The sequence below is a fragment of the Odocoileus virginianus genome, chromosome 1 (genome assembly GCF_023699985.2).
Source record: "Odocoileus virginianus isolate 20LAN1187 ecotype Illinois chromosome 1, Ovbor_1.2, whole genome shotgun sequence".
Lineage (NCBI taxonomy): Eukaryota > Metazoa > Chordata > Mammalia > Artiodactyla > Cervidae > Odocoileus > Odocoileus virginianus.
The window spans coordinates 53,724,547-53,738,792 of record NC_069674.1 but is presented as its reverse complement, the minus strand read 5'-3'; the positions used below and the strand labels follow the sequence as shown (position 1 = coordinate 53,738,792).

Here is a 14,246-nt window from a genome sequence, read left to right as displayed (position 1 = left end):
AAAATGAAACTGAATGCAATGTGAAATCCTGGATTGAATCTTGGATCAGAAAAAGAAATGTTGTAGGACAATTTGAAAAATTCCTATTCAAATTCTAATAAAATTTTTTGTAGATATAGATATTATTATTCTAAACTTTATACAGAAAGGCAAAGATGATAAAATAGCTAAAATAATTTTGAGAAATAAAAATAAAGTAGGAATCAGTCTTACCAATTTCAAGACTTGCTGTCTAACTAGAATAATCAAGACTACTTGGTATTGACAAAAGGTAAGATTCACAGATCTATAGAACATATAGAGAACTGAGAAGTAGACCCACACAAATATTTCCAACAGACTTTTGACAAAGATGCAGAAACAATTCAATAGACAAAGCAAAACTTTTTGAACAAGTGTTCTGGTGCAATAGGACATTCATAGTTTGCAAACTGAACTTTGACTTACACTTCACACCTAATACAAAAAATAATTCAAAGTGGGTCCCTTATTTCAATGTAAAATGTGAATCAATTAAGTTTTCATTTAAAAACATTGATAAAATTATCATGATCTAGTGCTAGGCAAAGAGTTCTTAGCTGCTGCTGCTAAGTCGCTTCAGTTGTGTCTGACTCTGTGTGACCCTATAGACGGCAGCCCACCAGGCTCCCCCATCCCTGGGATTCTCCAAGCAAGAACACTGGAGTGGGTTGCCATTTCCTTCTCCAATGCATGAAAGTGAAAAGTGAAAGTGAAGTCGCTCAGTTGTGTCCAACTCTTAGCAATCCCATGGACTGCAGCCTACCAGGCTCCTCCGTCCATGGCATTTTCCAGGCAAGAGTACTGGGGTGGGGTGCCATTGCCTTCTCTGAAAGAGTTCTTAGAATTAACATCAAAAGTATCATCCATAAGGGGAAAAATGATAAATCAGAATTTATCAACATTAAACAACTTTCCCTGTGAAAAACCTTGTTAAGAAGATAAAAACAAAAAGTTAGCAAGTGAGAGAAAATATTTGCAAACCATATATATGAGAAGAGACTAGTTCCTAAAATTCTCAAAATAAAATACCCATCAAAAAACAGTTCAATTAGAAAATGGGCAAAAGATACAAGGATATTTCACTGAAGAAGATGTACAGATGGCAAATAAGCACATGAAAAGACATTCAGCATCATTAGCTATTAGGGAAATGCAAATTAAAACAACAATGAAATATCACTAAATGTCTTATCAGAATGGATCAAATAAAAAATAATGCAAACATTAAATTCTGGCAAGAATGTATAAAAATTAGATCGTTCGTACATTGCTGATGAGACTGTAAAATGATACAGCCACTCTGAAAAATAGTCTGGTACTTTCTTAATAAGCTAAACATGCAACTACCATACAACCCAGTAATTATACCCTTGGGCATTTATCCCAGAGAAATGAAATCTGTGTTCATACAAAAACCTGTTCTCAAATGTGTATAACAGCTTTATTCTTAATCACCAAAAATTGGGCCAATCTTTGATCCAACTGTAGAACTGAGAGGACTGTGCAGTCAGCACCTCTCAGTAAACAAATGTTGGGGCTAAGAGCAATTACTTTCTCTGCAGTAAGCTCCAGCTTGGAACAAGCCTCATATACAAGGAGTAAATTAATAGCAAGAATAACAAAAATAAATAATGCAAAAAAACCTAAACAACAACATAAAGCCTCCCAGTAAAAGCAAGAGTGGAATTCATGCTAAAGACTTAAGAGAGAAGTCCCTGAATATGATTTCTTATTGGAACCATAATGAAGGAGGGAGTGGAGAAATTTTTCTTCCTTACATCACTGAAAAACCTTGACTTCTGTGGAAAACAGTCTTAAGGACAAACTAAGATTTAAAAGCAATCAAGATCCACAAATGAGCTGGATCCTATAAAGAATTAATACCATAAAAGTAAATATGTAACAGTAAGCTATAAATGCATCTTTGGTGCTGGTAAAAAGTATAATTCATACTGAAAAAAATGTAATCACTGATACCGAAGACAACTTCAACTATTTTCTCAAAGTGCAAAAGTGAAAGGACAACAGAATGAAAATGATAAGATCCCAAATGGAGGACAAAACAAGTGAGAGTAACAGAGACCAACAAAAATCATAGATTCGATATAAAATATAGGTGTGATTTAGGAAGAAACTAGGACATTGTAACAGAAGCAATAACACAAAATTAAATAAAATACACCAAGAAAAAGAATCAAAAAATCCAATTCTGTTATATACGAAATATGAAATATGTACCAGATCAAATTGAGGAAAATAGGTGCGTACCTAAATATATATACTAGCAGGATATTTGAATAAGATGAATTTGTTTAAAAAATATTTCAGGAGTTCCCAGGCAGAAAGTATAGTCTTTCTAAAATAGGAACCAACTTCACTAGAAGACAAGACTGCAACAGCTGCAGAATTTTGAAGAAAAAAAGTTGTGTCTGAAAAATTTTATATGTGGCCAAATTTCTATTTATATGTAAAGGCAGTCTTAGATATGCCAGAGTTTACCTTGAACATAATTTCTTCAAGATACACCTTCACAATTAAGGAAATAAATTTAAAAATTTGAAAACCCAGGTAAGGACCTGTTGGATAAGAAGACTGGGTGTTCATCCTTGAGAAAGCTGTGAGGCTCACACTCGACTTACCAGAAAAGTCTGTAGGGGAAAATCACCTGCCTCCTGCCCACCGAGATCACCTCAAAACCTACAACTTACTTCACTCAAAAATGGTAAAGATACATCAACCATGGCCTGGAGATAGGGCTATAAAACAGCCCTATTTTATTGCAAATTATTATTTCTCATTAACAGCTAATTTTGTTGAGCAAAAAAGTAGCCCTTAAGTAAAACCCTCCCTCAAATACAGAGGTTAATTAAATGTAGTTATAAAAATGCCCAAAGCAAAATCTAATCCAATATACTGGAATAAAATTTAACAGAATGTTAATCTAGTTATATTTAAGCAACAGAAATAAAAATACATAACCTTTGTTTTCTGAATATTACATATGTATTAGATTGCATGGAAAAATCGAGAAATATAAACAGAAATTATAATCTAACCAGAACTTCAACTCTCAATGATCATCAGTTTCAACTTGAAAATGTTCTTTCAGATATTTGCCTGTGTGTATAAATATTAAAAAATAAACATTTTAAAATATGTGTATATATATATGTGTGTACACACACACACACACACACACACACACGTATAAAACCTGGGCTTCCCTGGTAGCTCAGTCTGTAAAGAAATTGCCTGAAAGCTGCAGATGTGGGTTTGGTTCCTGGCTCAGAAAGATCCCCTGGATAAGGAAATGGCAAATCACTCTAGTATTCTTGCCTGGGAAACCCCATGGGCAGGGAAGCCTGGTAGGCTGCAGTCCACGATGTTACAAGAGTCAGACATGACTTAGTGACTAAACCACCACCACCATATGTATAAAACCTACACTTGTCCCTTAGACCCCCAGAATGTGGACTTGTACTGGTCTGCAGCCTGTTAGGAACTGGGCTTCATGGGTGGAGGTAAGCAGCGGGCAAGCAGGTCCTTCTCCATCTCTCCACATCATTTGCATTACCACCCGAAACACTTCCCCCCATCACTCATGTTATGATACTGCCTGAACCACCCCCTACCCCCATGAAAAAACTGTCTTCCACAAAACTGGTCCCTACTACCAAAAAGGTTGGGGATTGCTGATGTAAACAACTTTATATATCAATTTTGGATTCTACTATGTCTTTGTAATAGAACCTTATTACTTTGAGTATCTATAACATAACTGCTTAGTTAAAAGCTGTTTTTCTCCAATTTATACTATATAAAAATATAACAATGATAACTAACTTTGCTCCACAATACTTGTCTCTGAAATACACTCTAACATACACCGGTAAGAAAGTCACATCCATAAAGAAAGATCATCATAAGTCACTGAGGAAGCAACTGTGTTTTACAAATGTATGAAAAATAGCTATGTGGCGGGGGGGGGGGGGGGATTCCTGAAGATTATCAATCCATTTTATAGACCAAACATATTTCAATATTTCAGGCATTTTAATTATTAAAAATAGGATGACTAATAGGTAGATAGATAAAAACTCAGCAGGTATTACAGCCAAATATTTATGTACTCTCTGGAAAAGAAATGCATTTTTACACACATAAAAACTGGTAAATGTCACAAAATGTACTCATTAATTTGACATAATCTTTTAAAAATCTAATGGCTCATATTTCTAACAAAAAATTAAGAGGAAATAATGAATACAGTACCATTTGTGTCATCTGGTCAATTGTCTTTCTGTATAAAAGACATTTAAAAATCAGTAAAAATATGAGTTTTCAGGTTTCCATATGACAATGGTAGCTGCTATTCACTTGACCCAGAAAACCCCATGAAATCATGCAAATCAAGAAGCTCAAATCTTTGTGTTCACTTTAACACTCCTGAAACTGCCCAAGCCATTCAGTTCAGTTCAGTTCAATCACTCAGTCATGCCTGACCCTTTGTAACCCATGGACTGCAGCATGCCCTGGGGCTTCCTATCCTATGGACAGTCTTCCCTGTCCATTACCAACTCCCAGAACTTGCTCAAACTCATGTCCATTGAGTCGGTGATGCCATCCAACCATATTATCCTCTGTCATCCCCTTCTCCTCCCCCCTTCAATCTTTCCCAGCATCAGGGTCTTTTCTAATGAGTCAGTTCTTTGCATTAGGTGGTTAAAGTATTGGAGTTTCAGCTTCAGCATCAGTCCTTCCAATGAATATTTAGGACTCATTTCCTTTAGGATGGACTGGTTGGATCTCCTTGCAGTCCAAGGGACTCTCAAGAGTCTTCTCCAATACCACAGTTCAAAAGCATCAGCTCTTTGGTGCTCAGCTTTCTTTGCAGTCCAACAGTCATATCCATACATGATTACTGGAAAAACCATAGCTTTGACTAGACAGACCTTTGTTGGCAGAGTAATGTCTCTGCTTTTTAATATGCTATCTAGTTTGGCTATAACTTTTCTTCCAAGGAGCAAGCGTCTTTTAATTTCATGGCTGCAGTCACTATCAGCAGTGATTTTGGAGTCCCCCAAAATAAAGTCTGTCACTGCTTCCATAGTTTCCCCATCTATTTGCCATGAAGTGATGGGACCGGATGCCATGATCTTAGTTTTCTGAATGCTGAGTTTTAAGCCAGCTTTTTCACTCTCCTCTTTCACTTTCATCAAGAGTCTCTTTAGTTCTTCACTTTCTGCCATAAAGGTGGTGTCATCTGTGTATTTGAGGTTATTGATATTTCTCCCAGAAATCTTAATTCCAGATTGTGCTTCATCCAGCCCAGCATTTCTCATGATGTACTCAGAACATAAGTTAAATAAGTAGGGTGACAATATACAGCCTTGATGTACTCCTTTCGCTATTTGGAACCAGTCTGTTGTTCCAAGTCCAGTTCTAACTGTTGCTTCCTGCCCTACATAAAGATTTCTCAGGAGGAAGGTCAGGTGGTCTGATATTCCCGTCTGTTTAAGAATTTTCCACGGGCCATTAAGGGTATTAATGACCAGGGCATTAAGGGTATGCATATCTGAAAAGCCACCAAGTATCTGAAGGATGTCGCTTTAAAGAAGCAGTATGTGCCATTGTGTGGGTTTGGTAGGTGTGCACTGGCCAAACAGTGGGGCTGAAGACAGGGCTCGTGGCTCAAGAAGAGTGCTTTTTACTGCACATGCTCAAAACTGCAGAGAGTAATGCTGAACTTAAGTGCTTAGATGTAGACTCTCTCGTCATTTTGCTCATCCAAGAGAGCAAAGCCCCCAAGGTATGGCACAGGACTTACAGAGCTCATGATCAAATCAACCCATACATGAGCCATCCCTGCCACATTGAGATGGCTTTTACTGAAAGATAATAGATTGCTCCTAAGTCAAAAGAAGTTGCACAGAAGAAAAAAATTGCAGAAGGTCTGCAGAAGGTTGCAGAAGAAACTGAAGAAACAAAAGTTTCCGGCCTGGGGATAAATTCTGTAAAAAATAAATGCAAATAAAAAATGTTTTAAAAAAGATCATTTGAAATAAATTTTCAATCTCTATATGAATCCAAAAAGTGTGAGTTAGAGGGAATGGCCAAGATTGTGGAGTAGTAAGACCCTGAGCTCACCTCTTCCCAAGGGCACATCAAAATTACCACTATTTACAGAACAGTTATTTATGAGAACAAACTAAAGACTAGTAGAAAGGATTTTTTACAAGTAAACGTATGAAAATGGTACCACAACAAGACAAGTAGGAGTGGTGGAGATGTGGCAGTCAAGATCCACATCCCCAAGTAGTCGACCAAAAATGGGAAAACGATAAAAAGTGCAGAGGTTCTCTCCAAAGTACCAGGGGTCTGAGACCTACATCGAACTCCCCAGTCTGGGGGTCCTGTACCAGAAAGATGAGCTCTCAGAACATATGGCTTTGAAGACCAGTGGAGCTTGGTTATGGGATAGCTGGAGGGCTGTGGGAAACAGAGACGATGCTCTTTAAAGATGAATGCAAATTTTTATGTTTGTTCATTTGTTTTGTTGTATAGTTTCCACATATAAGACAAATCACATGGTATTATCTCTTTTATTTGTCTAATTTACTAACTCTAGTCCTTAAAAAAAGGTCCTTGTCTATGGTATTAATATAAAAAATAGTTAAAGGAACATGCTGCCTTTTTGTCCCAGTCTGGGGTAAGTACAGTATGGAAGAACCCCGGGTAAGAGGTCACGTGTGTTGGGGCAGCCGATGAGACCGAGCAGGCCTGGAGGAGGGGGTGCGGCCAGGGGCATGGGCACTAATTTCCCAGTTGTTGTTCAGTCACTAAGTCTTGTCCGATTCTTTGTGACCCCGTGGACTGCAACACACCAGGCTTCCCTATCCTTCACTATCTCCTGGAGTTTGCTCAAACTCATGTCCATTGAGTTGGTGATGCCATCCAACCACCTCATCCTCTGCTTCTCTCTTCTCCTTTTGCCCCCAGTCTTTCCCAACATCAAGGTCTTTTCCCAATAAGTTGGCTCTCTGCATCAGGTGGCAAAGGTATTGGAACTTCAGCTTCAGCATCAGTCCTTCCAATGAATATTCAGAGAAGATTTCCTTCAGGATTGACTGGTTTCATTTCCTTGCAGTCCAAGGGACTCTCAAGAGTCTTCTCCAGCACCACAGTTTGAAGGCATCAATTCTTAGGCGCTCCACCTTCTTTACGGTCCTCTTCTCACATCCATACATGACTACTGGAAAAACCATAGCTTTGACTATACAGACCTTTGTTAGCAAAGTGATGTCTTTGCTTTTTAATATGCTGTTCAATCCCTGGGTTGGGAAGATCCCCTGGAGAAGGGAAAGGCTACCCACTCTAGTTTCCTGGCCAGGAGAATTCCATGGGGTCACAAAGAGTAGGATCTACTGAGCGACTTTCACTTCACTTCACTAAGTCTCTTTAGGCTTTTCTTCCAAAGAGAAAGCGTCTTTTAATTTCATGGGTGCAGTCACAGTCTGCAGTGATTTTGGAGTCCAGGAAAATAAAGTCTGTCACTGTTTCTACTTTTTCCACATCTATTTGCCATGAAGTAATAGGACCAGATGTCATGATCTTAGTTTTTTGAAGGTTGAGTTTTAAGCCAGCTTTTTCACTCTCCTCTTTCACCTTCATCAAGAGGCTCTTTAGTCCCTCTTTGCTTTTGGCCATTATTAGATCATATCCCTTCGTGGATCACAGCCTTGTCATGGTGAAGGGGCTTGTGTAACTCAATAAAGCTATGAGCCATGTGGTACAGAGCCACCCAAGTCAGATGACTAATAGTGAAGAGCTCTGACCAAACATGACCCACTGGAGGAGAGAATGGCAAACCAAATCCAGTATTCTTGCCACAAGAACCCCATGAACAGTATGATCTCCCAGTACCCCACTGTATAGCAAAAAAAAAAAAAAAAAAAGGAATTTCAAATCCAAATGAATTTTGCCACATATGGCAATTAAATAGCTCCTCTTCCTCCTCATCTTCAAATATCTATTTTACGCAGCTTGTTTTTCCCAGAAGCACCCTAATGCTGGCAAAGATTAACAAGAAACATGAATTCTGGGCAAAAATAATGACTCTGAGTCTGCTGTTGGTGAGTTGTTGGATGCTGAGAAAGGACACTTACACTGTGAATACCACTAGACCCTGCTTTAGCAACTGCTCTCCATGTTAGCTATGATTCTGAGATGATTGAGTCCTTTACGTCCCTTAACTGAGAGTTAACTTGAAACACCAAAATATTTGGCTTTTAACCATTTAGGATTGAACTGCTCCCAAAGTAGATGTCAAGCTAACCTGCATTATCTTCCCCCTTAAGCCAAGTTTCTGGAACATAGCTCTCTGTTTTCCTGATGTCTTGACTCACAGGCCTTATTCAGATATATGTCTCTATATTCCATAGCTGTAAGCTATTCTCATGTTTGAGTTCCTGATTCTTGTGGATTTTCTCCCTCTTCTGTGCTCAGGTTATCAGTGAATATGCCTCACCGTCAGTGTGCCTGCCTTTCAAGGCCGTTTCTCTATCTCTGCCAGCCTTTCAGACAGCAAAGAATCAGAAGAATCAGAGCAAACGAGGGCCCTGAAGAGTCTCTCCTCCTGTGTCCCATTTTTCTCCCACTTAAAGGGGTGATGTAAAAATAGCTTTGGTCTCAAATGTCCCAGAGCATTTGAATTCTGTCTTTGGTGAGTCACTCTGCCCCTGAGGTCACCTGAGTAAAAAATGGAAATCAAGTCATATTCCTTTTATTGCTGCCCCTCGCAACTTTAGTTCAAAGAAATAGCCTTTTCCTGACCAAGAGGATGGGCCTGTATGGAAGAGGAAGCTGTATCATTAACTGTCCCCTATTCCTGCTCTCCAAAATTAGGAAGAAAACTCATCTCAAAAACCAGGCTCCAAGACACCTTGTGGGCCCTATTTCTAATGGATAGACTCATCGAGCACCAGAAGATCAGGAGTAGCTAATTTTTTCTTTTCCCTCCTATACCTGGTGGCCTGAGCAGGAGCCTTAACCTGAAACCCAGTACCCTAGAACACCCCTGGGTACATTTCCTTCTGCCATGCTGACATGCAGGCAAGTTCAGTACTTTCTCTTGGTATCTATCTTTCTCTACATCCATCTCCTTTAGAACTTTGTTGGGAATGATGGAACATTAGATTGTATTGAATCAGCTAAGATACTGTTTTCAATTGGGGAAATTCACTGAATCCTAGCCTAAGCCACAGAGTCCAGCCTCACCTGTAATTTAGCATTAGTGCTTCAGTTTCAAAATACAACTAAAAGAGATTTACTCAGACTTCCTTTGCCAAGTTTCCTTGTGCTTATAAAGGCTGCATGAGTATTTCTGAGTATCTTTTCAATGGTAAGATTTTGGCACCATCTAATTGTTCTGCTAGCCTACCATCATGTCACACCTCAGGCATGGTTGTTTAAAATCCAGATAAGAAGTTGCTATTTTAGCAGGTCCAGTGGGTGTACTAAGTAGCTTCATGGAGGAAAGATAGCTTCCTGCATAGGAAATGTCCCTGATATTTAGAACTAGAACTCTAAGAACCTCTGAGACCTGGAGGACAACCTCCTAGGTGTAGCTGACAGGATCCAGTATTAACAGGTAATACGTTTATATTGAGAGTGAGGACTGTCTTTTCAAGGTCTTTCAAATTCCATGTACAACAAATTTCTATAAGTGAAAGTCATTCTCGCAATAAAATGATCAGAAGTTTAGCATGTGAAATTTTTTTGTCATTTAGGTTTTTGTTGCTAGATTTACTGCCCTATGTAAAGTTCTTTCTTTTCAGATCCAGAAAGGAGTTCATTAGGCTTGTCCTTCTCCTCTCTACATCAGTCACATTCTGAGCTGCAAAGTTTGTTCTTGCCTGTTCATTAGCTGAGCCCATGCAAGGGGTTCAAACCACAGGATCAGTATTTCCTCAGTGCACTACAAAAAAGGAATTGAGAAGTGATGCCAATGTGACTGTTGGGAATGATGATATTGAGTAAAATCACTTATCTAATGCAGGGGTCAGAAAATTTTCTATAAAAGGCCAGCTAATACATGTTTTAAGCTTTGCAGGCCAGATGCAACTATGCAATTCTGTAGCTGCCAGGAAAGCAACAATGGACAATGTGGAAATGAATGGGTTTGGCTAAATTTGGCCCAGGGGCTTAGTTTGCAATATCCCCCTGGCCTGATTAGAAAAACCAGTTAAAAAGGTAAGATGAAAGTCCCATTTCCACAAAGAAAGGGCCCATTAATTCAAATATTCAATCCTTCTGAGAACCAGCTATCTTCAGTACCAACTCTGTTTTAGGTCTTGGGCGTGTTCAGTTCAGTTCAGTTCAGTTCAGTCACTTAGTCGTGTCCGACTCTGCGACCCCATGAACCGCAGGACGCCAGGCCTCCCTGTCCATCACCAACTGCCGGAGTTTACTCAAACTCATGTCCATTGAGCCGGTGGTGCCATCCAACCATCTCATCCTCTGTCGTCCCCTTCTCCTCCCGCCTTCACTCTTCCCAACATCAGGGTCTTTTCAAATGAGTCAGCTCTTTGCATTAGGTGGCCAAAGTATTGGAGTTTCAGCGTCAGCATCAGTCCTTCCAATTAACACCCAGGACTGATCTCCTCTAGGATGGACTGGTTGGATCTCCTTGCAGTCCAAGGAACTCTCAAGAGTCTTCTCCAATACCACAGTTCAAAAGCATCAACTCTTTGGCACTCAGCTTTCTTTATAGTCCAACTCACACATCCGTACATGACTACTGAAAAAACCATAGCTTTGACCAGATGGACCTTTGTTGGCAAAGTAATGTCTCTGCTTTTGAATATGCTGTCTAGGTTGGTCATAACTTTCCTTCCAAGGAGTAAGTGTCTTTTAATTTCATGGCTGCAATCACCATCTGCAGTGATTTTGGAGCCCCCCAAAATAAAGTCAGCCACTGTTTCCATTGTTTCCCCATCTATTTGCCATGAAGTGATGGGACTGGATGCCATGATCTTAGTTTTCTGAATGTTGAATTCTAAGTCAACTTTTTCACTCTCCTCTTTCACTTATCTCAAGAGGCTCTTTAGTTCTTCTTCACTTTCTGCCATAAGGGTGGGTGTCATCTCCATATCTGAGGTTATTGATATTTTTCCCAGAAATCTTGATTCCAGCTTCTGCTTCTTCCAGCCCGTGTTTCTCATGATGTACTCTACATAGAAGTTAAATAAGCAGGGTGACAATATACAGCCTTGATGTACTCCTTTTCCTATTTGGAACCAGTCTGTTGTTCCATGTCCAGTTCTAACTGTTGCTTCCTGACCTGCATACAGGTTTCTCAAGAAGCAGGTCAGGTGATCTGGTATTCCCATCTCTTTCAGAATTGTCCACAGTTTATTGTGATCCACACAGTCAAAGGCTTTGGCATAGTCAGTAAAACAGAAATAGATGTTTTTCTGAAACTCTCTTGCTTTTTTGATGATCCAGCAGATGTTGGCAGTTTGATCTTTGATTCCTCTGCCTTTTCCAGATCCAGCTTGAACATCTTGAAGTTCATGGTTCACATATTGCTGAAGCCTGGCTTGGGCATGTAGTATCCAGCAAAGCAGGGGTACCTCACAGAGCTTATAGTATAGCAGAGGCCAACATTAAATCAGCAATTCTGCAATTGTCTAATGATTGCCATTTCCACATGTGGCTTGAAAGAGAGGAATGAGGTGTCATGATAAGGCATTAGAGGCATATCTAACCTAATCAATGCCAGTGGTCAGGGTAAGGCTTTCCTGAGTTAAGTGGGCTTATGCTGTGAACAGGTTATGTTAAGGCATTTTTAGTAAAATACATGGACTCTGTGTTCTTTAATGTTGTTAATTTGATTTTATTCTATTCCATTTTCTCACTTTATGTGGAATCAGATGAGGCTATCAGAGGGATTGTGCTGAGGTAAAGATATTTACCCAAATGTAATTACAGTTCCAAGAATGTGATATAGATTAGTTCTCGATATTAATTAGGCCAATCTCAGACTCCATCAAGCTATCTGAAATCAACAGCTTTCTGAACAGCTTGTAATAATGTTTAAGTTACTTTCCAAATAATTATAGCCATGCCAGTCTCTAACATCTAATAAAAGAACTTTGAGGATATAAATCAACTTAATGACTCTAAACACCTCACAAACACCTCACTTTCCTTTATTTCTTTATTCATAGTAAAGACCTTTCTAATTAAGAAGATAAATCACACACACACACACACACACATTTTGGTGTTTGATTACATTAAAATATAAGCTCTGTACATAAGGAAAACAAAAGTGAAAGTCACTCAGTCATGTCCAACTCTTTGCAACCCCTTGGATATACAGTCCATGGAATTCTCCAGGCCAGAATACTGGAGTGGGTAGGCACTTCCTTCTCCAGGGGATCTTCCCAAACCAAGGACCAAACCCATGTCTCCTGCATTGCCTGTGGATTCTTTACCAGCTGAGCCACCAGCTCTGTACATAAGGAAAAAAAACCCAGAAAATCATCAGACACAAGCCAAAAAAACCCCTGGAAATAGAACAGGCAGTATATAAGACAGAGGTGGTAGTATCATCACTATGTAAAGAGCTGAATCAAATCAGTGAGACTTATGAAAACATCCTAATAGATAACTAGAAAAAGATGTATGACCAAGTAGTTCATCTGACACGTATTGTATATTTGATAAATATTTTTAATAGATAAATGAAAAAGCACTTATCAAAAGAAGAAATGAAAATAGTAGTATATAAAGGGGTGAATACTCAACTAGTTATTTAAGAATTACAAATTAAACAAATGCAAGTTTTAATTAGGTTGGCAAAAATTATAAATAATGATAATATTCACTGTATATACCATTATTACTCAAGATGATTTGAAGCCACTTTCAATAGAGAGCTAGTACTATGTATCAAAATTCTTAAAGTGTGCAAACTCTTTGACCCAATAATTGCACAGGTAGGAGTTTGGTGCTGATTTTAAGAAAAAAATAGGTGCATTTTCAGATGCATTTATACATCATTTTCCACACAGTATAATTTATAAGACTGAAAAATAGAGCAACCTACGTTTTTATCAGTAGGTAAATAATGAAATGGGACTTCCCAGGTGGCTCAGTGGCAAAGAATCTTCCTGCCAATGCAGAAACCACAAGAGACATGGGTTCAAACCTTGGGTTAGGAAGATCCCCTGGAGGAGGAAATGGCAATCCCACTCCAGTATTCTTGCCTGGGGAGTCTCACGGGCTATATATAGTCCATGGATTGCAAAAAATCAGACATGACTGAGCAACTGAGCATGCATGCATGCAAATAGTGAAATAATGGTGAATCCATAAACTGAGATGCTATAATCTATTTTAAATGATTATCTAAAAAATTACTTATATGAATACCAAGATGATTCAAGATAGTTTGTCAGATGAGAAAGTTGGTTACAAAACAAGTATAGTGTGATCCATGTGCTATCAAATCTGTTTATATATACAGAAAAAAAACAAACATGGAGCATATTTACCATAGTGTCAATAGAATTTATTTCCCAATGATATTTTAAAAATTTTCTGTTTTGTTATATGGAAATTCCACCTTTCCTATCATGAATGTATATTGCATTGATAAGAAAAAATTCATTAAGTTGTTTTTTGTTTAAAACACACACACACACACACACACACACACACACACACATACACATTTAGGAGATTCACAGGGACCTACCAGGAACTTTCTGTCAAGAGACAGTAAGGAGATTGCAGTGGGGGCTGTGGGAAATCTCTTTTAAAGACCCTCTTATTTCTTGTCAAACTGCCCTCAGTTTCCCCTTCCTTCCTTCCTTCTTTGAAACTGCCTGGGGCGTTCTACAGAATCTAATTTGGTTCTGAGATCAGGATATTTGCACCTCTAGGGGAGAGATGATATTGGTGTCAAAAGATACCCAAAAAAGCACAAGGCAAAAGAACATTCAGCGATGAATGACAGAGCTTCTTGGGAAGCCTGGTGGCGCAGTGGTGAAGAATTCACCTGCCAATGTTGAAGCCGCAGGAAGCACAGATTTGATCCCTGGGTCAGGAAGGTCCACTGGAGTAGGCAACCCACTTGTTGGAAAATTCTACAAACAGAGGAATCTGACAGGCTACAGTCCGTGGGGCTGTGCATTTACAATGCTGTGAGAACTCAA

At 38.9% G+C, this 14,246-nt stretch overlaps 1 pseudogene; it reads left to right on the top strand.

Moving 5' to 3' along the window:
• The first annotated feature begins 2,246 nt into the window (after positions 1 to 2,246).
• LOC139038248 (large ribosomal subunit protein uL22-like) lies at positions 2,247 to 8,643 on the top strand (annotated as a pseudogene).
• The last annotated feature ends 5,603 nt before the right edge of the window (positions 8,644 to 14,246 follow it).